The sequence below is a fragment of the Schistocerca cancellata genome, unplaced genomic scaffold, assembly GCF_023864275.1.
Source record: "Schistocerca cancellata isolate TAMUIC-IGC-003103 unplaced genomic scaffold, iqSchCanc2.1 HiC_scaffold_493, whole genome shotgun sequence".
Taxonomy (NCBI): domain Eukaryota; kingdom Metazoa; phylum Arthropoda; class Insecta; order Orthoptera; family Acrididae; genus Schistocerca; species Schistocerca cancellata.
Window position 1 is genome coordinate 1 of NW_026046508.1, and position 24,132 is coordinate 24,132.

The following is a 24,132-nucleotide window of genomic DNA, read 5'->3' on the forward strand; positions in this document are numbered from 1 at the left end:
CTGTTGCGTCGCCGGCGCCGACTCTTGCCAAAGGATGCGAAATGTGCGCGGATACGCTGTCCGAATGCGTCTGGATGTGCTCCCCTAGCCTACCTCGAAATGCGCCTGCCAGGTACGATCACCTTCGGCCGCTGCCGACAGGCGGGAAGCCGACACAGCGCGGAGGCGGGGCGCTCGCTTGTGCGGTGGTGGTGTAATGGTCAGCATAGTTGCCTTCCAAGCAGTTGATCCGGGTTCGATTCCCGGCCACCGCAGCAGGCTTTTAATTTCGCGTATGAGTACTTTTGCCGCGCGCTCTTAAATTATTGTTTTTTTTCCCCCCTCTTACTCGCTGCATACCAGCCCTTAGTGTGTCTCGACTTGTCTCGACTTTGCTCAGCTGACGCGAGAGCTGACGCTCTCAAATCGGCCTATATCAAACGACAAGCACGATAAACGACTGAGAGAGGGGAGGAGAGGCGAGGCGATGGACACACAGCACGCCCCTTCATTTCACGGTGGCGTCTCCCTCACCGAATCGGGCTGTAGCTCCGAAAAGAAAAATAGGAAGTAAAACTGCCAATAGTACACTGTGTTCCCACGCGCTCACCCGCCCAAGTACTGACAAGGGCCAAAGTTGTTACGCATCGGCAATCAGACATTTTCTTTCATTTTCTCTTCATCGGTTTGAGAACCAGTGTATTCAAAATATTATGCCCATTGCCGAGTGAATGCTGTAGCGCTTCCCGACAAGTCGGGTTCGGATCCTCTGTCAACTTCCACGCATGGTGATGATCTTTTGGTCATCACACTCGCCAGCTGAAATCGGCGCTGCCTTTTCGTAGTAGTAAAAGAGTAGTGGCCCGTGGGGGGATCGAACCCGCGACCTTCGCGTTATTAGCACGACGCTCTAACCAACTGAGCTAACGGGCCTCGGCAGATGCAGTTGCTCAGCCCTAAACTGGAAACGGCTGGCATGAAGCCATACACCATTTCTATGGTCGTCGTGTGTCTGCTTCCCTAGTCTATATTCTGCTGACGGTCACGAAAACAGTAGCTATATTGCGAGCAGGACGGGAAACGGCCGCTCGGACAGCTCAAACTTGTCACGATTCGTGTGGAAAAAAATTACGTTCCGGTACCGGGAATCGAACCCGGGCCTCCTGGGTGAAAGCCAGGTATCCTAGCCACTAGACCACACCGGATGTGGCCGTTCCATTGGACCGTTCGTACGGTCGCTTGTCGCATTTCGTGTCGAGTGCCACGTCGGCGCCCTTCTCTCTTTGCGAGCATCTTTGCACATACTGACTGGCAAGGCGCGCACCTCAAACGTCGCAGAGCAATGCTTTTGGCTTCATGCTGTGCTGGAAGAAGAGGAAAAGGGAAGCTGTAAGTAGCAATAAGAGGAAGTAAACATTTTCCCGCTGAAGCGTTGAAACGTTTGTGGATAACAAACAAGAAATACGTTGGCGCCCTAGCAACAGCACCACCATCAGTCACAGAAAATTAAATGCCCCGGGTGAGGATCGAACTCACGACCTTAAGATTATGAGACTTACGCGCTGCCTACTGCGCTACCGAGGCACGGGTGAACCGTTTCTCCTGGAAACTGGGTAAGTTGCGTACCCAATATTAGACGTAGAAACACTGTACTTCCTGGATAACGTGTTCTGTTGCTACACGTTCATTGCCGGCCCAGTTGATTGCGGTGTTGCGGCAGCATTATCGCGGGAAAGCAAAATGATGCATCGGCCGGGAATCGAACCCGGGCCGCCCGCGTGGCAGGCGAGCATTCTACCACTGAACCACCGATGCTCGGGCCAGCGGTAACTTCACGCTGCTTCCCGAGCAGATGTCTCAAGGGAAAGTGGGGCTGCCGTCAAGCGCCGTAGCATTCTGTGCAGAAGACGCTGCAGACGCTGAATCCTGCACTGCACTGCACGGCACTGCTTAAAAATGCCTCCAGAACGCGGTCCTCTGCGTACTGTTGCGTCGCCGGCGCCGACTCTTGCCAAAGGATGCGAAATGTGCGCGGATACGCTGTCCGAATGCGTCTGGATGTGCTCCCCTAGCCTACCTCGAAATGCGCCTGCCAGGTACGATCACCTTCGGCCGCTGCCGACAGGCGGGAAGCCGACACAGCGCGGAGGCGGGGCGCTCGCTTGTGCGGTGGTGGTGTAATGGTCAGCATAGTTGCCTTCCAAGCAGTTGATCCGGGTTCGATTCCCGGCCACCGCAGCAGGCTTTTAATTTCGCGTATGAGTACTTTTGCCGCGCGCTCTTAAATTATTGTTTTTTTCCCCCCTCTTACTCGCTGCATACCAGCCCTTAGTGTGTCTCGACTTGTCTCGACTTTGCTCAGCTGACGCGAGAGCTGACGCTCTCAAATCGGCCTATATCAAAACGACAAGCACGATAAACGACTGAGAGAGGGGAGGAGAGGCGAGGCGATGGACACACAGCACGCCCCTTCATTTCACGGTGGCGTCTCCCTCACCGAATCGGGCTGTAGCTCCGAAAAGAAAAATAGGAAGTAAAACTGCCAATAGTACACTGTGTTCCCACGCGCTCACCCGCCCAAGTACTGACAAGGGCCAAAGTTGTTACGCATCGGCAATCAGACATTTTCTTTCATTTTCTCTTCATCGGTTGAGAACCAGTGTATTCAAAATATTATGCCCATTGCCGAGTGAATGCTGTAGCGCTTCCCGACAAGTCGGGTTCGGATCCTCTGTCAACTTCCACGCATGGTGATGATCTTTTGGTCATCACACTCGCCAGCTGAAATCGGCGCTGCCTTTTCGTAGTAGTAAAAGAGTAGTGGCCCGTGGGGGGATCGAACCCGCGACCTTCGCGTTATTAGCACGACGCTCTAACCAACTGAGCTAACGGGCCTCGGCAGATGCAGTTGCTCAGCCCTAAACTGGAAACGGCTGGCATGAAGCCATACACCATTTCTATGGTCGTCGTGTGTCTGCTTCCCTAGTCTATATTCTGCTGACGGTCACGAAACAGTAGCTATATTGCGAGCAGGACGGGAAACGGCCGCTCGGACAGCTCAAACTTGTCACGATTCGTGTGGAAAAAAATTACGTTCCGGTACCGGGAATCGAACCCGGGCCTCCTGGGTGAAAGCCAGGTATCCTAGCCACTAGACCACACCGGATGTGGCCGTTCCATTGGACCGTTCGTACGGTCGCTTGTCGCATTTCGTGTCGAGTGCCACGTCGGCGCCCTTCTCTCTTTGCGAGCATCTTTGCACATACTGACTGGCAAGGCGCGCACCTCAAACGTCGCAGAGCAATGCTTTTGGCTTCATGCTGTGCTGGAAGAAGAGGAAAAGGGAAGCTGTAAGTAGCAATAAGAGGAAGTAAACATTTTCCCGCTGAAGCGTTGAAACGTTGTGGATAACAAACAAGAAATACGTTGGCGCCCTAGCAACAGCACCACCATCAGTCACAGAAAATTAAATGCCCCGGGTGAGGATCGAACTCACGACCTTAAGATTATGAGACTTACGCGCTGCCTACTGCGCTACCGAGGCACGGGTGAACCGTTTCTCCTGGAAACTGGGTAAGTTGCGTACCCAATATTAGACGTAGAAACACTGTACTTCCTGGATAACGTGTTCTGTTGCTACACGTTCATTGCCGGCCCAGTTGATTGCGGTGTTGCGGCAGCATTATCGCGGGAAAGCAAAATGATGCATCGGCCGGGAATCGAACCCGGGCCGCCCGCGTGGCAGGCGAGCATTCTACCACTGAACCACCGATGCTCGGGCCAGCGGTAACTTCACGCTGCTTCCCGAGCAGATGTCTCAAGGGAAAGTGGGGCTGCCGTCAAGCGCCGTAGCATTCTGTGCAGAAGACGCTGCAGACGCTGAATCCTGCACTGCACTGCACGGCACTGCTTAAAAATGCCTCCAGAACGCGGTCCTCTGCGTACTGTTGCGTCGCCGGCGCCGACTCTTGCCAAAGGATGCGAAATGTGCGCGGATACGCTGTCCGAATGCGTCTGGATGTGCTCCCCTAGCCTACCTCGAAATGCGCCTGCCAGGTACGATCACCTTCGGCCGCTGCCGACAGGCGGGAAGCCGACACAGCGCGGAGGCGGGGCGCTCGCTTGTGCGGTGGTGGTGTAATGGTCAGCATAGTTGCCTTCCAAGCAGTTGATCCGGGTTCGATTCCCGGCCACCGCAGCAGGCTTTTAATTTCGCGTATGAGTACTTTTGCCGCGCGCTCTTAAATTATTGTTTTTTTCCCCCCTCTTACTCGCTGCATACCAGCCCTTAGTGTGTCTCGACTTGTCTCGACTTTGCTCAGCTGACGCGAGAGCTGACGCTCTCAAATCGGCCTATATCAAAACGACAAGCACGATAAACGACTGAGAGAGGGGAGGAGAGGCGAGGCGATGGACACACAGCACGCCCCTTCATTTCACGGTGGCGTCTCCCTCACCGAATCGGGCTGTAGCTCCGAAAAGAAAAATAGGAAGTAAAACTGCCAATAGTACACTGTGTTCCCACGCGCTCACCCGCCCAAGTACTGACAAGGGCCAAAGTTGTTACGCATCGGCAATCAGACATTTTCTTTCATTTTCTCTTCATCGGTTGAGAACCAGTGTATTCAAAATATTATGCCCATTGCCGAGTGAATGCTGTAGCGCTTCCCGACAAGTCGGGTTCGGATCCTCTGTCAACTTCCACGCATGGTGATGATCTTTTGGTCATCACACTCGCCAGCTGAAATCGGCGCTGCCTTTTCGTAGTAGTAAAAGAGTAGTGGCCCGTGGGGGGATCGAACCCGCGACCTTCGCGTTATTAGCACGACGCTCTAACCAACTGAGCTAACGGGCCTCGGCAGATGCAGTTGCTCAGCCCTAAACTGGAAACGGCTGGCATGAAGCCATACACCATTTCTATGGTCGTCGTGTGTCTGCTTCCCTAGTCTATATTCTGCTGACGGTCACGAAACAGTAGCTATATTGCGAGCAGGACGGGAAACGGCCGCTCGGACAGCTCAAACTTGTCACGATTCGTGTGGAAAAAAATTACGTTCCGGTACCGGGAATCGAACCCGGGCCTCCTGGGTGAAAGCCAGGTATCCTAGCCACTAGACCACACCGGATGTGGCCGTTCCATTGGACCGTTCGTACGGTCGCTTGTCGCATTTCGTGTCGAGTGCCACGTCGGCGCCCTTCTCTCTTTGCGAGCATCTTTGCACATACTGACTGGCAAGGCGCGCACCTCAAACGTCGCAGAGCAATGCTTTTGGCTTCATGCTGTGCTGGAAGAAGAGGAAAAGGGAAGCTGTAAGTAGCAATAAGAGGAAGTAAACATTTTCCCGCTGAAGCGTTGAAACGTTGTGGATAACAAACAAGAAATACGTTGGCGCCCTAGCAACAGCACCACCATCAGTCACAGAAAATTAAATGCCCCGGGTGAGGATCGAACTCACGACCTTAAGATTATGAGACTTACGCGCTGCCTACTGCGCTACCGAGGCACGGGTGAACCGTTTCTCCTGGAAACTGGGTAAGTTGCGTACCCAATATTAGACGTAGAAACACTGTACTTCCTGGATAACGTGTTCTGTTGCTACACGTTCATTGCCGGCCCAGTTGATTGCGGTGTTGCGGCAGCATTATCGCGGGAAAGCAAAATGATGCATCGGCCGGGAATCGAACCCGGGCCGCCCGCGTGGCAGGCGAGCATTCTACCACTGAACCACCGATGCTCGGGCCAGCGGTAACTTCACGCTGCTTCCCGAGCAGATGTCTCAAGGGAAAGTGGGGCTGCCGTCAAGCGCCGTAGCATTCTGTGCAGAAGACGCTGCAGACGCTGAATCCTGCACTGCACTGCACGGCACTGCTTAAAAATGCCTCCAGAACGCGGTCCTCTGCGTACTGTTGCGTCGCCGGCGCCGACTCTTGCCAAAGGATGCGAAATGTGCGCGGATACGCTGTCCGAATGCGTCTGGATGTGCTCCCCTAGCCTACCTCGAAATGCGCCTGCCAGGTACGATCACCTTCGGCCGCTGCCGACAGGCGGGAAGCCGACACAGCGCGGAGGCGGGGCGCTCGCTTGTGCGGTGGTGGTGTAATGGTCAGCATAGTTGCCTTCCAAGCAGTTGATCCGGGTTCGATTCCCGGCCACCGCAGCAGGCTTTTAATTTCGCGTATGAGTACTTTTGCCGCGCGCTCTTAAATTATTGTTTTTTTCCCCCCTCTTACTCGCTGCATACCAGCCCTTAGTGTGTCTCGACTTGTCTCGACTTTGCTCAGCTGACGCGAGAGCTGACGCTCTCAAATCGGCCTATATCAAAACGACAAGCACGATAAACGACTGAGAGAGGGGAGGAGAGGCGAGGCGATGGACACACAGCACGCCCCTTCATTTCACGGTGGCGTCTCCCTCACCGAATCGGGCTGTAGCTCCGAAAAGAAAAATAGGAAGTAAAACTGCCAATAGTACACTGTGTTCCCACGCGCTCACCCGCCCAAGTACTGACAAGGGCCAAAGTTGTTACGCATCGGCAATCAGACATTTTCTTTCATTTTCTCTTCATCGGTTGAGAACCAGTGTATTCAAAATATTATGCCCATTGCCGAGTGAATGCTGTAGCGCTTCCCGACAAGTCGGGTTCGGATCCTCTGTCAACTTCCACGCATGGTGATGATCTTTTGGTCATCACACTCGCCAGCTGAAATCGGCGCTGCCTTTTCGTAGTAGTAAAAGAGTAGTGGCCCGTGGGGGGATCGAACCCGCGACCTTCGCGTTATTAGCACGACGCTCTAACCAACTGAGCTAACGGGCCTCGGCAGATGCAGTTGCTCAGCCCTAAACTGGAAACGGCTGGCATGAAGCCATACACCATTTCTATGGTCGTCGTGTGTCTGCTTCCCTAGTCTATATTCTGCTGACGGTCACGAAACAGTAGCTATATTGCGAGCAGGACGGGAAACGGCCGCTCGGACAGCTCAAACTTGTCACGATTCGTGTGGAAAAAAATTACGTTCCGGTACCGGGAATCGAACCCGGGCCTCCTGGGTGAAAGCCAGGTATCCTAGCCACTAGACCACACCGGATGTGGCCGTTCCATTGGACCGTTCGTACGGTCGCTTGTCGCATTTCGTGTCGAGTGCCACGTCGGCGCCCTTCTCTCTTTGCGAGCATCTTTGCACATACTGACTGGCAAGGCGCGCACCTCAAACGTCGCAGAGCAATGCTTTTGGCTTCATGCTGTGCTGGAAGAAGAGGAAAAGGGAAGCTGTAAGTAGCAATAAGAGGAAGTAAACATTTTCCCGCTGAAGCGTTGAAACGTTGTGGATAACAAACAAGAAATACGTTGGCGCCCTAGCAACAGCACCACCATCAGTCACAGAAAATTAAATGCCCCGGGTGAGGATCGAACTCACGACCTTAAGATTATGAGACTTACGCGCTGCCTACTGCGCTACCGAGGCACGGGTGAACCGTTTCTCCTGGAAACTGGGTAAGTTGCGTACCCAATATTAGACGTAGAAACACTGTACTTCCTGGATAACGTGTTCTGTTGCTACACGTTCATTGCCGGCCCAGTTGATTGCGGTGTTGCGGCAGCATTATCGCGGGAAAGCAAAATGATGCATCGGCCGGGAATCGAACCCGGGCCGCCCGCGTGGCAGGCGAGCATTCTACCACTGAACCACCGATGCTCGGGCCAGCGGTAACTTCACGCTGCTTCCCGAGCAGATGTCTCAAGGGAAAGTGGGGCTGCCGTCAAGCGCCGTAGCATTCTGTGCAGAAGACGCTGCAGACGCTGAATCCTGCACTGCACTGCACGGCACTGCTTAAAAATGCCTCCAGAACGCGGTCCTCTGCGTACTGTTGCGTCGCCGGCGCCGACTCTTGCCAAAGGATGCGAAATGTGCGCGGATACGCTGTCCGAATGCGTCTGGATGTGCTCCCCTAGCCTACCTCGAAATGCGCCTGCCAGGTACGATCACCTTCGGCCGCTGCCGACAGGCGGGAAGCCGACACAGCGCGGAGGCGGGGCGCTCGCTTGTGCGGTGGTGGTGTAATGGTCAGCATAGTTGCCTTCCAAGCAGTTGATCCGGGTTCGATTCCCGGCCACCGCAGCAGGCTTTTAATTTCGCGTATGAGTACTTTTGCCGCGCGCTCTTAAATTATTGTTTTTTTTCCCCCCTCTTACTCGCTGCATACCAGCCCTTAGTGTGTCTCGACTTGTCTCGACTTTGCTCAGCTGACGCGAGAGCTGACGCTCTCAAATCGGCCTATATCAAAACGACAAGCACGATAAACGACTGAGAGAGGGGAGGAGAGGCGAGGCGATGGACACACAGCACGCCCCTTCATTTCACGGTGGCGTCTCCCTCACCGAATCGGGCTGTAGCTCCGAAAAGAAAAATAGGAAGTAAAACTGCCAATAGTACACTGTGTTCCCACGCGCTCACCCGCCCAAGTACTGACAAGGGCCAAAGTTGTTACGCATCGGCAATCAGACATTTTCTTTCATTTTCTCTTCATCGGTTGAGAACCAGTGTATTCAAAATATTATGCCCATTGCCGAGTGAATGCTGTAGCGCTTCCCGACAAGTCGGGTTCGGATCCTCTGTCAACTTCCACGCATGGTGATGATCTTTTGGTCATCACACTCGCCAGCTGAAATCGGCGCTGCCTTTTCGTAGTAGTAAAAGAGTAGTGGCCCGTGGGGGGATCGAACCCGCGACCTTCGCGTTATTAGCACGACGCTCTAACCAACTGAGCTAACGGGCCTCGGCAGATGCAGTTGCTCAGCCCTAAACTGGAAACGGCTGGCATGAAGCCATACACCATTTCTATGGTCGTCGTGTGTCTGCTTCCCTAGTCTATATTCTGCTGACGGTCACGAAACAGTAGCTATATTGCGAGCAGGACGGGAAACGGCCGCTCGGACAGCTCAAACTTGTCACGATTCGTGTGGAAAAAAATTACGTTCCGGTACCGGGAATCGAACCCGGGCCTCCTGGGTGAAAGCCAGGTATCCTAGCCACTAGACCACACCGGATGTGGCCGTTCCATTGGACCGTTCGTACGGTCGCTTGTCGCATTTCGTGTCGAGTGCCACGTCGGCGCCCTTCTCTCTTTGCGAGCATCTTTGCACATACTGACTGGCAAGGCGCGCACCTCAAACGTCGCAGAGCAATGCTTTTGGCTTCATGCTGTGCTGGAAGAAGAGGAAAAGGGAAGCTGTAAGTAGCAATAAGAGGAAGTAAACATTTTCCCGCTGAAGCGTTGAAACGTTGTGGATAACAAACAAGAAATACGTTGGCGCCCTAGCAACAGCACCACCATCAGTCACAGAAAATTAAATGCCCCGGGTGAGGATCGAACTCACGACCTTAAGATTATGAGACTTACGCGCTGCCTACTGCGCTACCGAGGCACGGGTGAACCGTTTCTCCTGGAAACTGGGTAAGTTGCGTACCCAATATTAGACGTAGAAACACTGTACTTCCTGGATAACGTGTTCTGTTGCTACACGTTCATTGCCGGCCCAGTTGATTGCGGTGTTGCGGCAGCATTATCGCGGGAAAGCAAAATGATGCATCGGCCGGGAATCGAACCCGGGCCGCCCGCGTGGCAGGCGAGCATTCTACCACTGAACCACCGATGCTCGGGCCAGCGGTAACTTCACGCTGCTTCCCGAGCAGATGTCTCAAGGGAAAGTGGGGCTGCCGTCAAGCGCCGTAGCATTCTGTGCAGAAGACGCTGCAGACGCTGAATCCTGCACTGCACTGCACGGCACTGCTTAAAAATGCCTCCAGAACGCGGTCCTCTGCGTACTGTTGCGTCGCCGGCGCCGACTCTTGCCAAAGGATGCGAAATGTGCGCGGATACGCTGTCCGAATGCGTCTGGATGTGCTCCCCTAGCCTACCTCGAAATGCGCCTGCCAGGTACGATCACCTTCGGCCGCTGCCGACAGGCGGGAAGCCGACACAGCGCGGAGGCGGGGCGCTCGCTTGTGCGGTGGTGGTGTAATGGTCAGCATAGTTGCCTTCCAAGCAGTTGATCCGGGTTCGATTCCCGGCCACCGCAGCAGGCTTTTAATTTCGCGTATGAGTACTTTTGCCGCGCGCTCTTAAATTATTGTTTTTTTCCCCCCTCTTACTCGCTGCATACCAGCCCTTAGTGTGTCTCGACTTGTCTCGACTTTGCTCAGCTGACGCGAGAGCTGACGCTCTCAAATCGGCCTATATCAAAACGACAAGCACGATAAACGACTGAGAGAGGGGAGGAGAGGCGAGGCGATGGACACACAGCACGCCCCTTCATTTCACGGTGGCGTCTCCCTCACCGAATCGGGCTGTAGCTCCGAAAAGAAAAATAGGAAGTAAAACTGCCAATAGTACACTGTGTTCCCACGCGCTCACCCGCCCAAGTACTGACAAGGGCCAAAGTTGTTACGCATCGGCAATCAGACATTTTCTTTCATTTTCTCTTCATCGGTTGAGAACCAGTGTATTCAAAATATTATGCCCATTGCCGAGTGAATGCTGTAGCGCTTCCCGACAAGTCGGGTTCGGATCCTCTGTCAACTTCCACGCATGGTGATGATCTTTTGGTCATCACACTCGCCAGCTGAAATCGGCGCTGCCTTTTCGTAGTAGTAAAAGAGTAGTGGCCCGTGGGGGGATCGAACCCGCGACCTTCGCGTTATTAGCACGACGCTCTAACCAACTGAGCTAACGGGCCTCGGCAGATGCAGTTGCTCAGCCCTAAACTGGAAACGGCTGGCATGAAGCCATACACCATTTCTATGGTCGTCGTGTGTGTCTGCTTCCCTAGTCTATATTCTGCTGACGGTCACGAAACAGTAGCTATATTGCGAGCAGGACGGGAAACGGCCGCTCGGACAGCTCAAACTTGTCACGATTCGTGTGGAAAAAAATTACGTTCCGGTACCGGGAATCGAACCCGGGCCTCCTGGGTGAAAGCCAGGTATCCTAGCCACTAGACCACACCGGATGTGGCCGTTCCATTGGACCGTTCGTACGGTCGCTTGTCGCATTTCGTGTCGAGTGCCACGTCGGCGCCCTTCTCTCTTTGCGAGCATCTTTGCACATACTGACTGGCAAGGCGCGCACCTCAAACGTCGCAGAGCAATGCTTTTGGCTTCATGCTGTGCTGGAAGAAGAGGAAAAGGGAAGCTGTAAGTAGCAATAAGAGGAAGTAAACATTTTCCCGCTGAAGCGTTGAAACGTTGTGGATAACAAACAAGAAATACGTTGGCGCCCTAGCAACAGCACCACCATCAGTCACAGAAAATTAAATGCCCCGGGTGAGGATCGAACTCACGACCTTAAGATTATGAGACTTACGCGCTGCCTACTGCGCTACCGAGGCACGGGTGAACCGTTTCTCCTGGAAACTGGGTAAGTTGCGTACCCAATATTAGACGTAGAAACACTGTACTTCCTGGATAACGTGTTCTGTTGCTACACGTTCATTGCCGGCCCAGTTGATTGCGGTGTTGCGGCAGCATTATCGCGGGAAAGCAAAATGATGCATCGGCCGGGAATCGAACCCGGGCCGCCCGCGTGGCAGGCGAGCATTCTACCACTGAACCACCGATGCTCGGGCCAGCGGTAACTTCACGCTGCTTCCCGAGCAGATGTCTCAAGGGAAAGTGGGGCTGCCGTCAAGCGCCGTAGCATTCTGTGCAGAAGACGCTGCAGACGCTGAATCCTGCACTGCACTGCACGGCACTGCTTAAAAATGCCTCCAGAACGCGGTCCTCTGCGTACTGTTGCGTCGCCGGCGCCGACTCTTGCCAAAGGATGCGAAATGTGCGCGGATACGCTGTCCGAATGCGTCTGGATGTGCTCCCCTAGCCTACCTCGAAATGCGCCTGCCAGGTACGATCACCTTCGGCCGCTGCCGACAGGCGGGAAGCCGACACAGCGCGGAGGCGGGGCGCTCGCTTGTGCGGTGGTGGTGTAATGGTCAGCATAGTTGCCTTCCAAGCAGTTGATCCGGGTTCGATTCCCGGCCACCGCAGCAGGCTTTTAATTTCGCGTATGAGTACTTTTGCCGCGCGCTCTTAAATTATTGTTTTTTTCCCCCCTCTTACTCGCTGCATACCAGCCCTTAGTGTGTCTCGACTTGTCTCGACTTTGCTCAGCTGACGCGAGAGCTGACGCTCTCAAATCGGCCTATATCAAAACGACAAGCACGATAAACGACTGAGAGAGGGGAGGAGAGGCGAGGCGATGGACACACAGCACGCCCCTTCATTTCACGGTGGCGTCTCCCTCACCGAATCGGGCTGTAGCTCCGAAAAGAAAAATAGGAAGTAAAACTGCCAATAGTACACTGTGTTCCCACGCGCTCACCCGCCCAAGTACTGACAAGGGCCAAAGTTGTTACGCATCGGCAATCAGACATTTTCTTTCATTTTCTCTTCATCGGTTGAGAACCAGTGTATTCAAAATATTATGCCCATTGCCGAGTGAATGCTGTAGCGCTTCCCGACAAGTCGGGTTCGGATCCTCTGTCAACTTCCACGCATGGTGATGATCTTTTGGTCATCACACTCGCCAGCTGAAATCGGCGCTGCCTTTTCGTAGTAGTAAAAGAGTAGTGGCCCGTGGGGGGATCGAACCCGCGACCTTCGCGTTATTAGCACGACGCTCTAACCAACTGAGCTAACGGGCCTCGGCAGATGCAGTTGCTCAGCCCTAAACTGGAAACGGCTGGCATGAAGCCATACACCATTTCTATGGTCGTCGTGTGTCTGCTTCCCTAGTCTATATTCTGCTGACGGTCACGAAACAGTAGCTATATTGCGAGCAGGACGGGAAACGGCCGCTCGGACAGCTCAAACTTGTCACGATTCGTGTGGAAAAAAATTACGTTCCGGTACCGGGAATCGAACCCGGGCCTCCTGGGTGAAAGCCAGGTATCCTAGCCACTAGACCACACCGGATGTGGCCGTTCCATTGGACCGTTCGTACGGTCGCTTGTCGCATTTCGTGTCGAGTGCCACGTCGGCGCCCTTCTCTCTTTGCGAGCATCTTTGCACATACTGACTGGCAAGGCGCGCACCTCAAACGTCGCAGAGCAATGCTTTTGGCTTCATGCTGTGCTGGAAGAAGAGGAAAAGGGAAGCTGTAAGTAGCAATAAGAGGAAGTAAACATTTTCCCGCTGAAGCGTTGAAACGTTGTGGATAACAAACAAGAAATACGTTGGCGCCCTAGCAACAGCACCACCATCAGTCACAGAAAATTAAATGCCCCGGGTGAGGATCGAACTCACGACCTTAAGATTATGAGACTTACGCGCTGCCTACTGCGCTACCGAGGCACGGGTGAACCGTTTCTCCTGGAAACTGGGTAAGTTGCGTACCCAATATTAGACGTAGAAACACTGTACTTCCTGGATAACGTGTTCTGTTGCTACACGTTCATTGCCGGCCCAGTTGATTGCGGTGTTGCGGCAGCATTATCGCGGGAAAGCAAAATGATGCATCGGCCGGGAATCGAACCCGGGCCGCCCGCGTGGCAGGCGAGCATTCTACCACTGAACCACCGATGCTCGGGCCAGCGGTAACTTCACGCTGCTTCCCGAGCAGATGTCTCAAGGGAAAGTGGGGCTGCCGTCAAGCGCCGTAGCATTCTGTGCAGAAGACGCTGCAGACGCTGAATCCTGCACTGCACTGCACGGCACTGCTTAAAAATGCCTCCAGAACGCGGTCCTCTGCGTACTGTTGCGTCGCCGGCGCCGACTCTTGCCAAAGGATGCGAAATGTGCGCGGATACGCTGTCCGAATGCGTCTGGATGTGCTCCCCTAGCCTACCTCGAAATGCGCCTGCCAGGTACGATCACCTTCGGCCGCTGCCGACAGGCGGGAAGCCGACACAGCGCGGAGGCGGGGCGCTCGCTTGTGCGGTGGTGGTGTAATGGTCAGCATAGTTGCCTTCCAAGCAGTTGATCCGGGTTCGATTCCCGGCCACCGCAGCAGGCTTTTAATTTCGCGTATGAGTACTTTTGCCGCGCGCTCTTAAATTATTGTTTTTTTCCCCCCTCTTACTCGCTGCATACCAGCCCTTAGTGTGTCTCGACTTGTCTCGACTTTGCTCAGCTGACGCGAGAGCTGACGCTCTCAAATCGGCCTATATCAAAACGACAAGCACGATAAACGACTGAGAGAGGGGAGGAGAGGCGAGGCGATGGACACACAGCACGCCCCTTCATTTCACGGTGGCGTCTCCCTCACCGAATCGGGCTGTAGCTCCGAAAAGAAAAATAGGAAGTAAAACTGCCAATAGTACACTGTGTTCCCACGCGCTCACCCGCCCAAGTACTGACAAGGGCCAAAGTTGTTACGCATCGGCAATCAGACATTTTCTTTCATTTTCTCTTCATCGGTTGAGAACCAGTGTATTCAAAATATTATGCCCATTGCCGAGTGAATGCTGTAGCGCTTCCCGACAAGTCGGGTTCGGATCCTCTGTCAACTTCCACGCATGGTGATGATCTTTTGGTCATCACACTCGCCAGCTGAAATCGGCGCTGCCTTTTCGTAGTAGTAAAAGAGTAGTGGCCCGTGGGGGGATCGAACCCGCGACCTTCGCGTTATTAGCACGACGCTCTAACCAACTGAGCTAACGGGCCTCGGCAGATGCAGTTGCTCAGCCCTAAACTGGAAACGGCTGGCATGAAGCCATACACCATTTCTATGGTCGTCGTGTGTCTGCTTCCCTAGTCTATATTCTGCTGACGGTCACGAAACAGTAGCTATATTGCGAGCAGGACGGGAAACGGCCGCTCGGACAGCTCAAACTTGTCACGATTCGTGTGGAAAAAAATTACGTTCCGGTACCGGGAATCGAACCCGGGCCTCCTGGGTGAAAGCCAGGTATCCTAGCCACTAGACCACACCGGATGTGGCCGTTCCATTGGACCGTTCGTACGGTCGCTTGTCGCATTTCGTGTCGAGTGCCACGTCGGCGCCCTTCTCTCTTTGCGAGCATCTTTGCACATACTGACTGGCAAGGCGCGCACCTCAAACGTCGCAGAGCAATGCTTTTGGCTTCATGCTGTGCTGGAAGAAGAGGAAAAGGGAAGCTGTAAGTAGCAATAAGAGGAAGTAAACATTTTCCCGCTGAAGCGTTGAAACGTTGTGGATAACAAACAAGAAATACGTTGGCGCCCTAGCAACAGCACCACCATCAGTCACAGAAAATTAAATGCCCCGGGTGAGGATCGAACTCACGACCTTAAGATTATGAGACTTACGCGCTGCCTACTGCGCTACCGAGGCACGGGTGAACCGTTTCTCCTGGAAACTGGGTAAGTTGCGTACCCAATATTAGACGTAGAAACACTGTACTTCCTGGATAACGTGTTCTGTTGCTACACGTTCATTGCCGGCCCAGTTGATTGCGGTGTTGCGGCAGCATTATCGCGGGAAAGCAAAATGATGCATCGGCCGGGAATCGAACCCGGGCCGCCCGCGTGGCAGGCGAGCATTCTACCACTGAACCACCGATGCTCGGGCCAGCGGTAACTTCACGCTGCTTCCCGAGCAGATGTCTCAAGGGAAAGTGGGGCTGCCGTCAAGCGCCGTAGCATTCTGTGCAGAAGACGCTGCAGACGCTGAATCCTGCACTGCACTGCACGGCACTGCTTAAAAATGCCTCCAGAACGCGGTCCTCTGCGTACTGTTGCGTCGCCGGCGCCGACTCTTGCCAAAGGATGCGAAATGTGCGCGGATACGCTGTCCGAATGCGTCTGGATGTGCTCCCCTAGCCTACCTCGAAATGCGCCTGCCAGGTACGATCACCTTCGGCCGCTGCCGACAGGCGGGAAGCCGACACAGCGCGGAGGCGGGGCGCTCGCTTGTGCGGTGGTGGTGTAATGGTCAGCATAGTTGCCTTCCAAGCAGTTGATCCGGGTTCGATTCCCGGCCACCGCAGCAGGCTTTTAATTTCGCGTATGAGTACTTTTGCCGCGCGCTCTTAAATTATTGTTTTTTTCCCCCCTCTTACTCGCTGCATACCAGCCCTTAGTGTGTCTCGACTTGTCTCGACTTTGCTCAGCTGACGCGAGAGCTGACGCTCTCAAATCGGCCTATATCAAAACGACAAGCACGATAAACGACTGAGAGAGGGGAGGAGAGGCGAGGCGATGGACACACAGCACGCCCCTTCATTTCACGGTGGCGTCTCCCTCACCGAATCGGGCTGTAGCTCCGAAAAGAAAAATAGGAAGTAAAACTGCCAATAGTACACTGTGTTCCCACGCGCTCACCCGCCCAAGTACTGACAAGGGCCAAAGTTGTTACGCATCGGCAATCAGACATTTTCTTTCATTTTCTCTTCATCGGTTGAGAACCAGTGTATTCAAAATATTATGCCCATTGCCGAGTGAATGCTGTAGCGCTTCCCGACAAGTCGGGTTCGGATCCTCTGTCAACTTCCACGCATGGTGATGATCTTTTGGTCATCACACTCGCCAGCTGAAATCGGCGCTGCCTTTTCGTAGTAGTAAAAGAGTAGTGGCCCGTGGGGGGATCGAACCCGCGACCTTCGCGTTATTAGCACGACGCTCTAACCAACTGAGCTAACGGGCCTCGGCAGATGCAGTTGCTCAGCCCTAAACTGGAAACGGCTGGCATGAAGCCATACACCATTTCTATGGTCGTCGTGTGTCTGCTTCCCTAGTCTATATTCTGCTGACGGTCACGAAACAGTAGCTATATTGCGAGCAGGACGGGAAACGGCCGCTCGGACAGCTCAAACTTGTCACGATTCGTGTGGAAAAAAATTACGTTCCGGTACCGGGAATCGAACCCGGGCCTCCTGGGTGAAAGCCAGGTATCCTAGCCACTAGACCACACCGGATGTGGCCGTTCCATTGGACCGTTCGTACGGTCGCTTGTCGCATTTCGTGTCGAGTGCCACGTCGGCGCCCTTCTCTCTTTGCGAGCATCTTTGCACATACTGACTGGCAAGGCGCGCACCTCAAACGTCGCAGAGCAATGCTTTTGGCTTCATGCTGTGCTGGAAGAAGAGGAAAAGGGAAGCTGTAAGTAGCAATAAGAGGAAGTAAACATTTTCCCGCTGAAGCGTTGAAACGTTGTGGATAACAAACAAGAAATACGTTGGCGCCCTAGCAACAGCACCACCATCAGTCACAGAAAATTAAATGCCCCGGGTGAGGATCGAACTCACGACCTTAAGATTATGAGACTTACGCGCTGCCTACTGCGCTACCGAGGCACGGGTGAACCGTTTCTCCTGGAAACTGGGTAAGTTGCGTACCCAATATTAGACGTAGAAACACTGTACTTCCTGGATAACGTGTTCTGTTGCTACACGTTCATTGCCGGCCCAGTTGATTGCGGTGTTGCGGCAGCATTATCGCGGGAAAGCAAAATGATGCATCGGCCGGGAATCGAACCCGGGCCGCCCGCGTGGCAGGCGAGCATTCTACCACTGAACCACCGATGCTCGGGCCAGCGGTAACTTCACGCTGCTTCCCGAGCAGATGTCTCAAGGGAAAGTGGGGCTGCCGTCAAGCGCCGTAGCATTCTGTGCAGAAGACGCTGCAGACGCTGAATCCTGCACTGCACTGCACGGCACTGCTTAAAAATGCCTCCAGAACGCGGTCCTCTGCGTACTGTTGCGTCGCCGGCGCCGACTCTTGCCAAAGGATGCGAAATGTGCGCGGATACGCTGTCCGAATGCGTCTGGATGTGCTCCCCTAGCCTACCTCGAAATGCGCCTGCCAGGTACGATCACCTTCGGCCGCTGCCGACAGGCGGGAAGCCGACACAGCGCGGAGGCGGGGCGCTCGCTTGTGCGGTGGTGGTGTAATGGTCAGCATAGTTGCCTTCCAAGCAGTTGATCCGGGTTCGATTCCCGGCCACCGCAGCAGGCTTTTAATTTCGCGTATGAGTACTTTTGCCGCGCGCTCTTAAATTATTGTTTTTTTCCCCCCTCTTACTCGCTGCATACCAGCCCTTAGTGTGTCTCGACTTGTCTCGACTTTGCTCAGCTGACGCGAGAGCTGACGCTCTCAAATCGGCCTATATCAAAACGACAAGCACGATAAACGACTGAGAGAGGGGAGGAGAGGCGAGGCGATGGACACACAGCACGCCCCTTCATTTCACGGTGGCGTCTCCCTCACCGAATCGGGCTGTAGCTCCGAAAAGAAAAATAGGAAGTAAAACTGCCAATAGTACACTGTGTTCCCACGCGCTCACCCGCCCAAGTACTGACAAGGGCCAAAGTTGTTACGCATCGGCAATCAGACATTTTCTTTCATTTTCTCTTCATCGGTTGAGAACCAGTGTATTCAAAATATTATGCCCATTGCCGAGTGAATGCTGTAGCGCTTCCCGACAAGTCGGGTTCGGATCCTCTGTCAACTTCCACGCATGGTGATGATCTTTTGGTCATCACACTCGCCAGCTGAAATCGGCGCTGCCTTTTCGTAGTAGTAAAAGAGTAGTGGCCCGTGGGGGGATCGAACCCGCGACCTTCGCGTTATTAGCACGACGCTCTAACCAACTGAGCTAACGGGCCTCGGCAGATGCAGTTGCTCAGCCCTAAACTGGAAACGGCTGGCATGAAGCCATACACCATTTCTATGGTCGTCGTGTGTCTGCTTCCCTAGTCTATATTCTGCTGACGGTCACGAAACAGTAGCTATATTGCGAGCAGGACGGGAAACGGCCGCTCGGACAGCTCAAACTTGTCACGATTCGTGTGGAAAAAAATTACGTTCCGGTACCGGGAATCGAACCCGGGCCTCCTGGGTGAAAGCCAGGTATCCTAGCCACTAGACCACACCGGATGTGGCCGTTCCATTGGACCGTTCGTACGGTCGCTTGTCGCATTTCGTGTCGAGTGCCACGTCGGCGCCCTTCTCTCTTTGCGAGCATCTTTGCACATACTGACTGGCAAGGCGCGCACCTCAAACGTCGCAGAGCAATGCTTTTGGCTTCATGCTGTGCTGGAAGAAGAGGAAAAGGGAAGCTGTAAGTAGCAATAAGAGGAAGTAAACATTTTCCCGCTGAAGCGTTGAAACGTTGTGGATAACAAACAAGAAATACGTTGGCGCCCTAGCAACAGCACCACCATCAGTCACAGAAAATTAAATGCCCCGGGTGAGGATCGAACTCACGACCTTAAGATTATGAGACTTACGCGCTGCCTACTGCGCTACCGAGGCACGGGTGAACCGTTTCTCCTGGAAACTGGGTAAGTTGCGTACCCAATATTAGACGTAGAAACACTGTACTTCCTGGATAACGTGTTCTGTTGCTACACGTTCATTGCCGGCCCAGTTGATTGCGGTGTTGCGGCAGCATTATCGCGGGAAAGCAAAATGATGCATCGGCCGGGAATCGAACCCGGGCCGCCCGCGTGGCAGGCGAGCATTCTACCACTGAACCACCGATGCTCGGGCCAGCGGTAACTTCACGCTGCTTCCCGAGCAGATGTCTCAAGGGAAAGTGGGGCTGCCGTCAAGCGCCGTAGCATTCTGTGCAGAAGACGCTGCAGACGCTGAATCCTGCACTGCACTGCACGGCACTGCTTAAAAATGCCTCCAGAACGCGGTCCTCTGCGTACTGTTGCGTCGCCGGCGCCGACTCTTGCCAAAGGATGCGAAATGTGCGCGGATACGCTGTCCGAATGCGTCTGGATGTGCTCCCCTAGCCTACCTCGAAATGCGCCTGCCAGGTACGATCACCTTCGGCCGCTGCCGACAGGCGGGAAGCCGACACAGCGCGGAGGCGGGGCGCTCGCTTGTGCGGTGGTGGTGTAATGGTCAGCATAGTTGCCTTCCAAGCAGTTGATCCGGGTTCGATTCCCGGCCACCGCAGCAGGCTTTTAATTTCGCGTATGAGTACTTTTGCCGCGCGCTCTTAAATTATTGTTTTTTTCCCCCCTCTTACTCGCTGCATACCAGCCCTTAGTGTGTCTCGACTTGTCTCGACTTTGCTCAGCTGACGCGAGAGCTGACGCTCTCAAATCGGCCTATATCAAAACGACAAGCACGATAAACGACTGAGAGAGGGGAGGAGAGGCGAGGCGATGGACACACAGCACGCCCCTTCATTTCACGGTGGCGTCTCCCTCACCGAATCGGGCTGTAGCTCCGAAAAGAAAAATAGGAAGTAAAACTGCCAATAGTACACTGTGTTCCCACGCGCTCACCCGCCCAAGTACTGACAAGGGCCAAAGTTGTTACGCATCGGCAATCAGACATTTTCTTTCATTTTCTCTTCATCGGTTGAGAACCAGTGTATTCAAAATATTATGCCCATTGCCGAGTGAATGCTGTAGCGCTTCCCGACAAGTCGGGTTCGGATCCTCTGTCAACTTCCACGCATGGTGATGATCTTTTGGTCATCACACTCGCCAGCTGAAATCGGCGCTGCCTTTTCGTAGTAGTAAAAGAGTAGTGGCCCGTGGGGGGATCGAACCCGCGACCTTCGCGTTATTAGCACGACGCTCTAACCAACTGAGCTAACGGGCCTCGGCAGATGCAGTTGCTCAGCCCTAAACTGGAAACGGCTGGCATGAAGCCATACACCATTTCTATGGTCGTCGTGTGTCTGCTTCCCTAGTCTATATTCTGCTGACGGTCACGAAACAGTAGCTATATTGCGAGCAGGACGGGAAACGGCCGCTCGGACAGCTCAAACTTGTCACGATTCGTGTGGAAAAAAATTACGTTCCGGTACCGGGAATCGAACCCGGGCCTCCTGGGTGAAAGCCAGGTATCCTAGCCACTAGACCACACCGGATGTGGCCGTTCCATTGGACCGTTCGTACGGTCGCTTGTCGCATTTCGTGTCGAGTGCCACGTCGGCGCCCTTCTCTCTTTGCGAGCATCTTTGCACATACTGACTGGCAAGGCGCGCACCTCAAACGTCGCAGAGCAATGCTTTTGGCTTCATGCTGTGCTGGAAGAAGAGGAAAAGGGAAGCTGTAAGTAGCAATAAGAGGAAGTAAACATTTTCCCGCTGAAGCGTTGAAACGTTGTGGATAACAAACAAGAAATACGTTGGCGCCCTAGCAACAGCACCACCATCAGTCACAGAAAATTAAATGCCCCGGGTGAGGATCGAACTCACGACCTTAAGATTATGAGACTTACGCGCTGCCTACTGCGCTACCGAGGCACGGGTGAACCGTTTCTCCTGGAAACTGGGTAAGTTGCGTACCCAATATTAGACGTAGAAACACTGTACTTCCTGGATAACGTGTTCTGTTGCTACACGTTCATTGCCGGCCCAGTTGATTGCGGTGTTGCGGCAGCATTATCGCGGGAAAGCAAAATGATGCATCGGCCGGGAATCGAACCCGGGCCGCCCGCGTGGCAGGCGAGCATTCTACCACTGAACCACCGATGCTCGGGCCAGCGGTAACTTCACGCTGCTTCCCGAGCAGATGTCTCAAGGGAAAGTGGGGCTGCCGTCAAGCGCCGTAGCATTCTGTGCAGAAGACGCTGCAGACGCTGAATCCTGCACTGCACTGCACGGCACTGCTTAAAAATGCCTCCAGAACGCGGTCCTCTGCGTACTGTTGCGTCGCCGGCGCCGACTCTTGCCAAAGGATGCGAAATGTGCGCGGATACGCTGTCCGAATGCGTCTGGATGTGCTCCCCTAGCCTACCTCGAAATGCGCCTGCCAGGTACGATCACCTTCGGCCGCTGCCGACAGGCGGGAAGCCGACACAGCGCGGAGGCGGGGCGCTCGCTTGTGCGGTGGTGGTGTAATGGTCAGCATAGTTGCCTTCCAAGCAGTTGATCCGGGTTCGATTCCCGGCCACCGCAGCAGGCTTTTAATTTCGCGTATGAGTACTTTTGCCGCGCGCTCTTAAATTATTGTTTTTTTCCCCCCTCTTACTCGCTGCATACCAGCCCTTAGTGTGTCTCGACTTGTCTCGACTTTGCTCAGCTGACGCGAGAGCTGACGCTCTCAAATCGGCCTATATCAAAACGACAAGCACGATAAACGACTGAGAGAGGGGAGGAGAGGCGAGGCGATGGACACACAGCACGCCCCTTCATTTCACGGTGGCGTCTCCCTCACCGAATCGGGCTGTAGCTCCGAAAAGAAAAATAGGAAGTAAAACTGCCAATAGTACACTGTGTTCCCACGCGCTCACCCGCCCAAGTACTGACAAGGGCCAAAGTTGTTACGCATCGGCAATCAGACATTTTCTTTCATTTTCTCTTCATCGGTTGAGAACCAGTGTATTCAAAATATTATGCCCATTGCCGAGTGAATGCTGTAGCGCTTCCCGACAAGTCGGGTTCGGATCCTCTGTCAACTTCCACGCATGGTGATGATCTTTTGGTCATCACACTCGCCAGCTGAAATCGGCGCTGCCTTTTCGTAGTAGTAAAAGAGTAGTGGCCCGTGGGGGGATCGAACCCGCGACCTTCGCGTTATTAGCACGACGCTCTAACCAACTGAGCTAACGGGCCTCGGCAGATGCAGTTGCTCAGCCCTAAACTGGAAACGGCTGGCATGAAGCCATACACCATTTCTATGGTCGTCGTGTGTCTGCTTCCCTAGTCTATATTCTGCTGACGGTCACGAAACAGTAGCTATATTGCGAGCAGGACGGGAAACGGCCGCTCGGACAGCTCAAACTTGTCACGATTCGTGTGGAAAAAAATTACGTTCCGGTACCGGGAATCGAACCCGGGCCTCCTGGGTGAAAGCCAGGTATCCTAGCCACTAGACCACACCGGATGTGGCCGTTCCATTGGACCGTTCGTACGGTCGCTTGTCGCATTTCGTGTCGAGTGCCACGTCGGCGCCCTTCTCTCTTTGCGAGCATCTTTGCACATACTGACTGGCAAGGCGCGCACCTCAAACGTCGCAGAGCAATGCTTTTGGCTTCATGCTGTGCTGGAAGAAGAGGAAAAGGGAAGCTGTAAGTAGCAATAAGAGGAAGTAAACATTTTCCCGCTGAAGCGTTGAAACGTTGTGGATAACAAACAAGAAATACGTTGGCGCCCTAGCAACAGCACCACCATCAGTCACAGAAAATTAAATGCCCCGGGTGAGGATCGAACTCACGACCTTAAGATTATGAGACTTACGCGCTGCCTACTGCGCTACCGAGGCACGGGTGAACCGTTTCTCCTGGAAACTGGGTAAGTTGCGTACCCAATATTAGACGTAGAAACACTGTACTTCCTGGATAACGTGTTCTGTTGCTACACGTTCATTGCCGGCCCAGTTGATTGCGGTGTTGCGGCAGCATTATCGCGGGAAAGCAAAATGATGCATCGGCCGGGAATCGAACCCGGGCCGCCCGCGTGGCAGGCGAGCATTCTACCACTGAACCACCGATGCTCGGGCCAGCGGTAACTTCACGCTGCTTCCCGAGCAGATGTCTCAAGGGAAAGTGGGGCTGCCGTCAAGCGCCGTAGCATTCTGTGCAGAAGACGCTGCAGACGCTGAATCCTGCACTGCACTGCACGGCACTGCTTAAAAATGCCTCCAGAACGCGGTCCTCTGCGTACTGTTGCGTCGCCGGCGCCGACTCTTGCCAAAGGATGCGAAATGTGCGCGGATACGCTGTCCGAATGCGTCTGGATGTGCTCCCCTAGCCTACCTCGAAATGCGCCTGCCAGGTACGATCACCTTCGGCCGCTGCCGACAGGCGGGAAGCCGACACAGCGCGGAGGCGGGGCGCTCGCTTGTGCGGTGGTGGTGTAATGGTCAGCATAGTTGCCTTCCAAGCAGTTGATCCGGGTTCGATTCCCGGCCACCGCAGCAGGCTTTTAATTTCGCGTATGAGTACTTTTGCCGCGCGCTCTTAAATTATTGTTTTTTTCCCCCCTCTTACTCGCTGCATACCAGCCCTTAGTGTGTCTCGACTTGTCTCGACTTTGCTCAGCTGACGCGAGAGCTGACGCTCTCAAATCGGCCTATATCAAAACGACAAGCACGATAAACGACTGAGAGAGGGGAGGAGAGGCGAGGCGATGGACACACAGCACGCCCCTTCATTTCACGGTGGCGTCTCCCTCACCGAATCGGGCTGTAGCTCCGAAAAGAAAAATAGGAAGTAAAACTGCCAATAGTACACTGTGTTCCCACGCGCTCACCCGCCCAAGTACTGACA

The 24,132-nt window shown here is 54.0% G+C and overlaps 61 non-coding genes across 61 annotated transcripts; 13 read left to right on the forward strand and 48 right to left on the reverse strand.

The window, feature by feature from the left end:
• The first annotated feature begins 182 nt into the window (after window positions 1-182).
• Window positions 183-254, forward strand: Trnag-ucc (transfer RNA glycine (anticodon UCC)). The gene has a single exon. It is a non-coding gene; the product is annotated as a tRNA-Gly (tRNA).
• Window positions 255-838: 584 nt separating this feature from the next.
• On the reverse strand, window positions 839-912 carry Trnai-aau (transfer RNA isoleucine (anticodon AAU)). The gene has a single exon. It is a non-coding gene; the product is annotated as a tRNA-Ile (tRNA).
• A 200-nt stretch (window positions 913-1,112) lies between these two features.
• On the reverse strand, window positions 1,113-1,184 carry Trnae-uuc (transfer RNA glutamic acid (anticodon UUC)). The gene has a single exon. It is a non-coding gene; the product is annotated as a tRNA-Glu (tRNA).
• A 306-nt stretch (window positions 1,185-1,490) lies between these two features.
• Trnam-cau (transfer RNA methionine (anticodon CAU)) lies at window positions 1,491-1,563 on the reverse strand. Its single transcript has one exon. It is a non-coding gene; the product is annotated as a tRNA-Met (tRNA).
• A 160-nt stretch (window positions 1,564-1,723) lies between these two features.
• On the reverse strand, window positions 1,724-1,794 carry Trnag-gcc (transfer RNA glycine (anticodon GCC)). The gene has a single exon. It is a non-coding gene; the product is annotated as a tRNA-Gly (tRNA).
• A 351-nt stretch (window positions 1,795-2,145) lies between these two features.
• On the forward strand, window positions 2,146-2,217 carry Trnag-ucc (transfer RNA glycine (anticodon UCC)). Its single transcript has one exon. It is a non-coding gene; the product is annotated as a tRNA-Gly (tRNA).
• Window positions 2,218-2,800: 583 nt separating this feature from the next.
• Window positions 2,801-2,874, reverse strand: Trnai-aau (transfer RNA isoleucine (anticodon AAU)). The gene has a single exon. It is a non-coding gene; the product is annotated as a tRNA-Ile (tRNA).
• A 199-nt stretch (window positions 2,875-3,073) lies between these two features.
• On the reverse strand, window positions 3,074-3,145 carry Trnae-uuc (transfer RNA glutamic acid (anticodon UUC)). The gene has a single exon. It is a non-coding gene; the product is annotated as a tRNA-Glu (tRNA).
• Window positions 3,146-3,450: 305 nt separating this feature from the next.
• Window positions 3,451-3,523, reverse strand: Trnam-cau (transfer RNA methionine (anticodon CAU)). Its single transcript has one exon. It is a non-coding gene; the product is annotated as a tRNA-Met (tRNA).
• A 160-nt stretch (window positions 3,524-3,683) lies between these two features.
• On the reverse strand, window positions 3,684-3,754 carry Trnag-gcc (transfer RNA glycine (anticodon GCC)). Its single transcript has one exon. It is a non-coding gene; the product is annotated as a tRNA-Gly (tRNA).
• Window positions 3,755-4,105: 351 nt separating this feature from the next.
• Trnag-ucc (transfer RNA glycine (anticodon UCC)) lies at window positions 4,106-4,177 on the forward strand. The gene has a single exon. It is a non-coding gene; the product is annotated as a tRNA-Gly (tRNA).
• Window positions 4,178-4,760: 583 nt separating this feature from the next.
• Window positions 4,761-4,834, reverse strand: Trnai-aau (transfer RNA isoleucine (anticodon AAU)). The gene has a single exon. It is a non-coding gene; the product is annotated as a tRNA-Ile (tRNA).
• A 199-nt stretch (window positions 4,835-5,033) lies between these two features.
• On the reverse strand, window positions 5,034-5,105 carry Trnae-uuc (transfer RNA glutamic acid (anticodon UUC)). The gene has a single exon. It is a non-coding gene; the product is annotated as a tRNA-Glu (tRNA).
• Window positions 5,106-5,410: 305 nt separating this feature from the next.
• Window positions 5,411-5,483, reverse strand: Trnam-cau (transfer RNA methionine (anticodon CAU)). Its single transcript has one exon. It is a non-coding gene; the product is annotated as a tRNA-Met (tRNA).
• A 160-nt stretch (window positions 5,484-5,643) lies between these two features.
• Window positions 5,644-5,714, reverse strand: Trnag-gcc (transfer RNA glycine (anticodon GCC)). The gene has a single exon. It is a non-coding gene; the product is annotated as a tRNA-Gly (tRNA).
• A 351-nt stretch (window positions 5,715-6,065) lies between these two features.
• Trnag-ucc (transfer RNA glycine (anticodon UCC)) lies at window positions 6,066-6,137 on the forward strand. Its single transcript has one exon. It is a non-coding gene; the product is annotated as a tRNA-Gly (tRNA).
• A 583-nt stretch (window positions 6,138-6,720) lies between these two features.
• Window positions 6,721-6,794, reverse strand: Trnai-aau (transfer RNA isoleucine (anticodon AAU)). Its single transcript has one exon. It is a non-coding gene; the product is annotated as a tRNA-Ile (tRNA).
• Window positions 6,795-6,993: 199 nt separating this feature from the next.
• Trnae-uuc (transfer RNA glutamic acid (anticodon UUC)) lies at window positions 6,994-7,065 on the reverse strand. Its single transcript has one exon. It is a non-coding gene; the product is annotated as a tRNA-Glu (tRNA).
• A 305-nt stretch (window positions 7,066-7,370) lies between these two features.
• Trnam-cau (transfer RNA methionine (anticodon CAU)) lies at window positions 7,371-7,443 on the reverse strand. The gene has a single exon. It is a non-coding gene; the product is annotated as a tRNA-Met (tRNA).
• Window positions 7,444-7,603: 160 nt separating this feature from the next.
• Window positions 7,604-7,674, reverse strand: Trnag-gcc (transfer RNA glycine (anticodon GCC)). Its single transcript has one exon. It is a non-coding gene; the product is annotated as a tRNA-Gly (tRNA).
• A 351-nt stretch (window positions 7,675-8,025) lies between these two features.
• Trnag-ucc (transfer RNA glycine (anticodon UCC)) lies at window positions 8,026-8,097 on the forward strand. The gene has a single exon. It is a non-coding gene; the product is annotated as a tRNA-Gly (tRNA).
• Window positions 8,098-8,681: 584 nt separating this feature from the next.
• Window positions 8,682-8,755, reverse strand: Trnai-aau (transfer RNA isoleucine (anticodon AAU)). The gene has a single exon. It is a non-coding gene; the product is annotated as a tRNA-Ile (tRNA).
• A 199-nt stretch (window positions 8,756-8,954) lies between these two features.
• On the reverse strand, window positions 8,955-9,026 carry Trnae-uuc (transfer RNA glutamic acid (anticodon UUC)). The gene has a single exon. It is a non-coding gene; the product is annotated as a tRNA-Glu (tRNA).
• Window positions 9,027-9,331: 305 nt separating this feature from the next.
• On the reverse strand, window positions 9,332-9,404 carry Trnam-cau (transfer RNA methionine (anticodon CAU)). The gene has a single exon. It is a non-coding gene; the product is annotated as a tRNA-Met (tRNA).
• A 160-nt stretch (window positions 9,405-9,564) lies between these two features.
• On the reverse strand, window positions 9,565-9,635 carry Trnag-gcc (transfer RNA glycine (anticodon GCC)). The gene has a single exon. It is a non-coding gene; the product is annotated as a tRNA-Gly (tRNA).
• Window positions 9,636-9,986: 351 nt separating this feature from the next.
• On the forward strand, window positions 9,987-10,058 carry Trnag-ucc (transfer RNA glycine (anticodon UCC)). Its single transcript has one exon. It is a non-coding gene; the product is annotated as a tRNA-Gly (tRNA).
• Window positions 10,059-10,641: 583 nt separating this feature from the next.
• Trnai-aau (transfer RNA isoleucine (anticodon AAU)) lies at window positions 10,642-10,715 on the reverse strand. Its single transcript has one exon. It is a non-coding gene; the product is annotated as a tRNA-Ile (tRNA).
• Window positions 10,716-10,916: 201 nt separating this feature from the next.
• Window positions 10,917-10,988, reverse strand: Trnae-uuc (transfer RNA glutamic acid (anticodon UUC)). Its single transcript has one exon. It is a non-coding gene; the product is annotated as a tRNA-Glu (tRNA).
• A 305-nt stretch (window positions 10,989-11,293) lies between these two features.
• On the reverse strand, window positions 11,294-11,366 carry Trnam-cau (transfer RNA methionine (anticodon CAU)). The gene has a single exon. It is a non-coding gene; the product is annotated as a tRNA-Met (tRNA).
• Window positions 11,367-11,526: 160 nt separating this feature from the next.
• Window positions 11,527-11,597, reverse strand: Trnag-gcc (transfer RNA glycine (anticodon GCC)). The gene has a single exon. It is a non-coding gene; the product is annotated as a tRNA-Gly (tRNA).
• Window positions 11,598-11,948: 351 nt separating this feature from the next.
• On the forward strand, window positions 11,949-12,020 carry Trnag-ucc (transfer RNA glycine (anticodon UCC)). The gene has a single exon. It is a non-coding gene; the product is annotated as a tRNA-Gly (tRNA).
• A 583-nt stretch (window positions 12,021-12,603) lies between these two features.
• Window positions 12,604-12,677, reverse strand: Trnai-aau (transfer RNA isoleucine (anticodon AAU)). The gene has a single exon. It is a non-coding gene; the product is annotated as a tRNA-Ile (tRNA).
• A 199-nt stretch (window positions 12,678-12,876) lies between these two features.
• Window positions 12,877-12,948, reverse strand: Trnae-uuc (transfer RNA glutamic acid (anticodon UUC)). Its single transcript has one exon. It is a non-coding gene; the product is annotated as a tRNA-Glu (tRNA).
• A 305-nt stretch (window positions 12,949-13,253) lies between these two features.
• Trnam-cau (transfer RNA methionine (anticodon CAU)) lies at window positions 13,254-13,326 on the reverse strand. Its single transcript has one exon. It is a non-coding gene; the product is annotated as a tRNA-Met (tRNA).
• A 160-nt stretch (window positions 13,327-13,486) lies between these two features.
• Trnag-gcc (transfer RNA glycine (anticodon GCC)) lies at window positions 13,487-13,557 on the reverse strand. The gene has a single exon. It is a non-coding gene; the product is annotated as a tRNA-Gly (tRNA).
• Window positions 13,558-13,908: 351 nt separating this feature from the next.
• On the forward strand, window positions 13,909-13,980 carry Trnag-ucc (transfer RNA glycine (anticodon UCC)). The gene has a single exon. It is a non-coding gene; the product is annotated as a tRNA-Gly (tRNA).
• Window positions 13,981-14,563: 583 nt separating this feature from the next.
• Trnai-aau (transfer RNA isoleucine (anticodon AAU)) lies at window positions 14,564-14,637 on the reverse strand. Its single transcript has one exon. It is a non-coding gene; the product is annotated as a tRNA-Ile (tRNA).
• Window positions 14,638-14,836: 199 nt separating this feature from the next.
• Trnae-uuc (transfer RNA glutamic acid (anticodon UUC)) lies at window positions 14,837-14,908 on the reverse strand. Its single transcript has one exon. It is a non-coding gene; the product is annotated as a tRNA-Glu (tRNA).
• Window positions 14,909-15,213: 305 nt separating this feature from the next.
• Trnam-cau (transfer RNA methionine (anticodon CAU)) lies at window positions 15,214-15,286 on the reverse strand. The gene has a single exon. It is a non-coding gene; the product is annotated as a tRNA-Met (tRNA).
• A 160-nt stretch (window positions 15,287-15,446) lies between these two features.
• Trnag-gcc (transfer RNA glycine (anticodon GCC)) lies at window positions 15,447-15,517 on the reverse strand. The gene has a single exon. It is a non-coding gene; the product is annotated as a tRNA-Gly (tRNA).
• A 351-nt stretch (window positions 15,518-15,868) lies between these two features.
• Window positions 15,869-15,940, forward strand: Trnag-ucc (transfer RNA glycine (anticodon UCC)). Its single transcript has one exon. It is a non-coding gene; the product is annotated as a tRNA-Gly (tRNA).
• Window positions 15,941-16,523: 583 nt separating this feature from the next.
• Trnai-aau (transfer RNA isoleucine (anticodon AAU)) lies at window positions 16,524-16,597 on the reverse strand. Its single transcript has one exon. It is a non-coding gene; the product is annotated as a tRNA-Ile (tRNA).
• A 199-nt stretch (window positions 16,598-16,796) lies between these two features.
• Trnae-uuc (transfer RNA glutamic acid (anticodon UUC)) lies at window positions 16,797-16,868 on the reverse strand. The gene has a single exon. It is a non-coding gene; the product is annotated as a tRNA-Glu (tRNA).
• A 305-nt stretch (window positions 16,869-17,173) lies between these two features.
• Window positions 17,174-17,246, reverse strand: Trnam-cau (transfer RNA methionine (anticodon CAU)). The gene has a single exon. It is a non-coding gene; the product is annotated as a tRNA-Met (tRNA).
• A 160-nt stretch (window positions 17,247-17,406) lies between these two features.
• On the reverse strand, window positions 17,407-17,477 carry Trnag-gcc (transfer RNA glycine (anticodon GCC)). The gene has a single exon. It is a non-coding gene; the product is annotated as a tRNA-Gly (tRNA).
• Window positions 17,478-17,828: 351 nt separating this feature from the next.
• Trnag-ucc (transfer RNA glycine (anticodon UCC)) lies at window positions 17,829-17,900 on the forward strand. The gene has a single exon. It is a non-coding gene; the product is annotated as a tRNA-Gly (tRNA).
• Window positions 17,901-18,483: 583 nt separating this feature from the next.
• Trnai-aau (transfer RNA isoleucine (anticodon AAU)) lies at window positions 18,484-18,557 on the reverse strand. The gene has a single exon. It is a non-coding gene; the product is annotated as a tRNA-Ile (tRNA).
• A 199-nt stretch (window positions 18,558-18,756) lies between these two features.
• On the reverse strand, window positions 18,757-18,828 carry Trnae-uuc (transfer RNA glutamic acid (anticodon UUC)). Its single transcript has one exon. It is a non-coding gene; the product is annotated as a tRNA-Glu (tRNA).
• Window positions 18,829-19,133: 305 nt separating this feature from the next.
• On the reverse strand, window positions 19,134-19,206 carry Trnam-cau (transfer RNA methionine (anticodon CAU)). The gene has a single exon. It is a non-coding gene; the product is annotated as a tRNA-Met (tRNA).
• A 160-nt stretch (window positions 19,207-19,366) lies between these two features.
• Trnag-gcc (transfer RNA glycine (anticodon GCC)) lies at window positions 19,367-19,437 on the reverse strand. Its single transcript has one exon. It is a non-coding gene; the product is annotated as a tRNA-Gly (tRNA).
• A 351-nt stretch (window positions 19,438-19,788) lies between these two features.
• Trnag-ucc (transfer RNA glycine (anticodon UCC)) lies at window positions 19,789-19,860 on the forward strand. Its single transcript has one exon. It is a non-coding gene; the product is annotated as a tRNA-Gly (tRNA).
• Window positions 19,861-20,443: 583 nt separating this feature from the next.
• Window positions 20,444-20,517, reverse strand: Trnai-aau (transfer RNA isoleucine (anticodon AAU)). Its single transcript has one exon. It is a non-coding gene; the product is annotated as a tRNA-Ile (tRNA).
• Window positions 20,518-20,716: 199 nt separating this feature from the next.
• Window positions 20,717-20,788, reverse strand: Trnae-uuc (transfer RNA glutamic acid (anticodon UUC)). Its single transcript has one exon. It is a non-coding gene; the product is annotated as a tRNA-Glu (tRNA).
• A 305-nt stretch (window positions 20,789-21,093) lies between these two features.
• Trnam-cau (transfer RNA methionine (anticodon CAU)) lies at window positions 21,094-21,166 on the reverse strand. The gene has a single exon. It is a non-coding gene; the product is annotated as a tRNA-Met (tRNA).
• Window positions 21,167-21,326: 160 nt separating this feature from the next.
• On the reverse strand, window positions 21,327-21,397 carry Trnag-gcc (transfer RNA glycine (anticodon GCC)). The gene has a single exon. It is a non-coding gene; the product is annotated as a tRNA-Gly (tRNA).
• Window positions 21,398-21,748: 351 nt separating this feature from the next.
• On the forward strand, window positions 21,749-21,820 carry Trnag-ucc (transfer RNA glycine (anticodon UCC)). Its single transcript has one exon. It is a non-coding gene; the product is annotated as a tRNA-Gly (tRNA).
• A 583-nt stretch (window positions 21,821-22,403) lies between these two features.
• On the reverse strand, window positions 22,404-22,477 carry Trnai-aau (transfer RNA isoleucine (anticodon AAU)). The gene has a single exon. It is a non-coding gene; the product is annotated as a tRNA-Ile (tRNA).
• Window positions 22,478-22,676: 199 nt separating this feature from the next.
• Trnae-uuc (transfer RNA glutamic acid (anticodon UUC)) lies at window positions 22,677-22,748 on the reverse strand. Its single transcript has one exon. It is a non-coding gene; the product is annotated as a tRNA-Glu (tRNA).
• A 305-nt stretch (window positions 22,749-23,053) lies between these two features.
• Window positions 23,054-23,126, reverse strand: Trnam-cau (transfer RNA methionine (anticodon CAU)). Its single transcript has one exon. It is a non-coding gene; the product is annotated as a tRNA-Met (tRNA).
• Window positions 23,127-23,286: 160 nt separating this feature from the next.
• On the reverse strand, window positions 23,287-23,357 carry Trnag-gcc (transfer RNA glycine (anticodon GCC)). Its single transcript has one exon. It is a non-coding gene; the product is annotated as a tRNA-Gly (tRNA).
• A 351-nt stretch (window positions 23,358-23,708) lies between these two features.
• Trnag-ucc (transfer RNA glycine (anticodon UCC)) lies at window positions 23,709-23,780 on the forward strand. The gene has a single exon. It is a non-coding gene; the product is annotated as a tRNA-Gly (tRNA).
• Window positions 23,781-24,132: the final 352 nt, after the last annotated feature.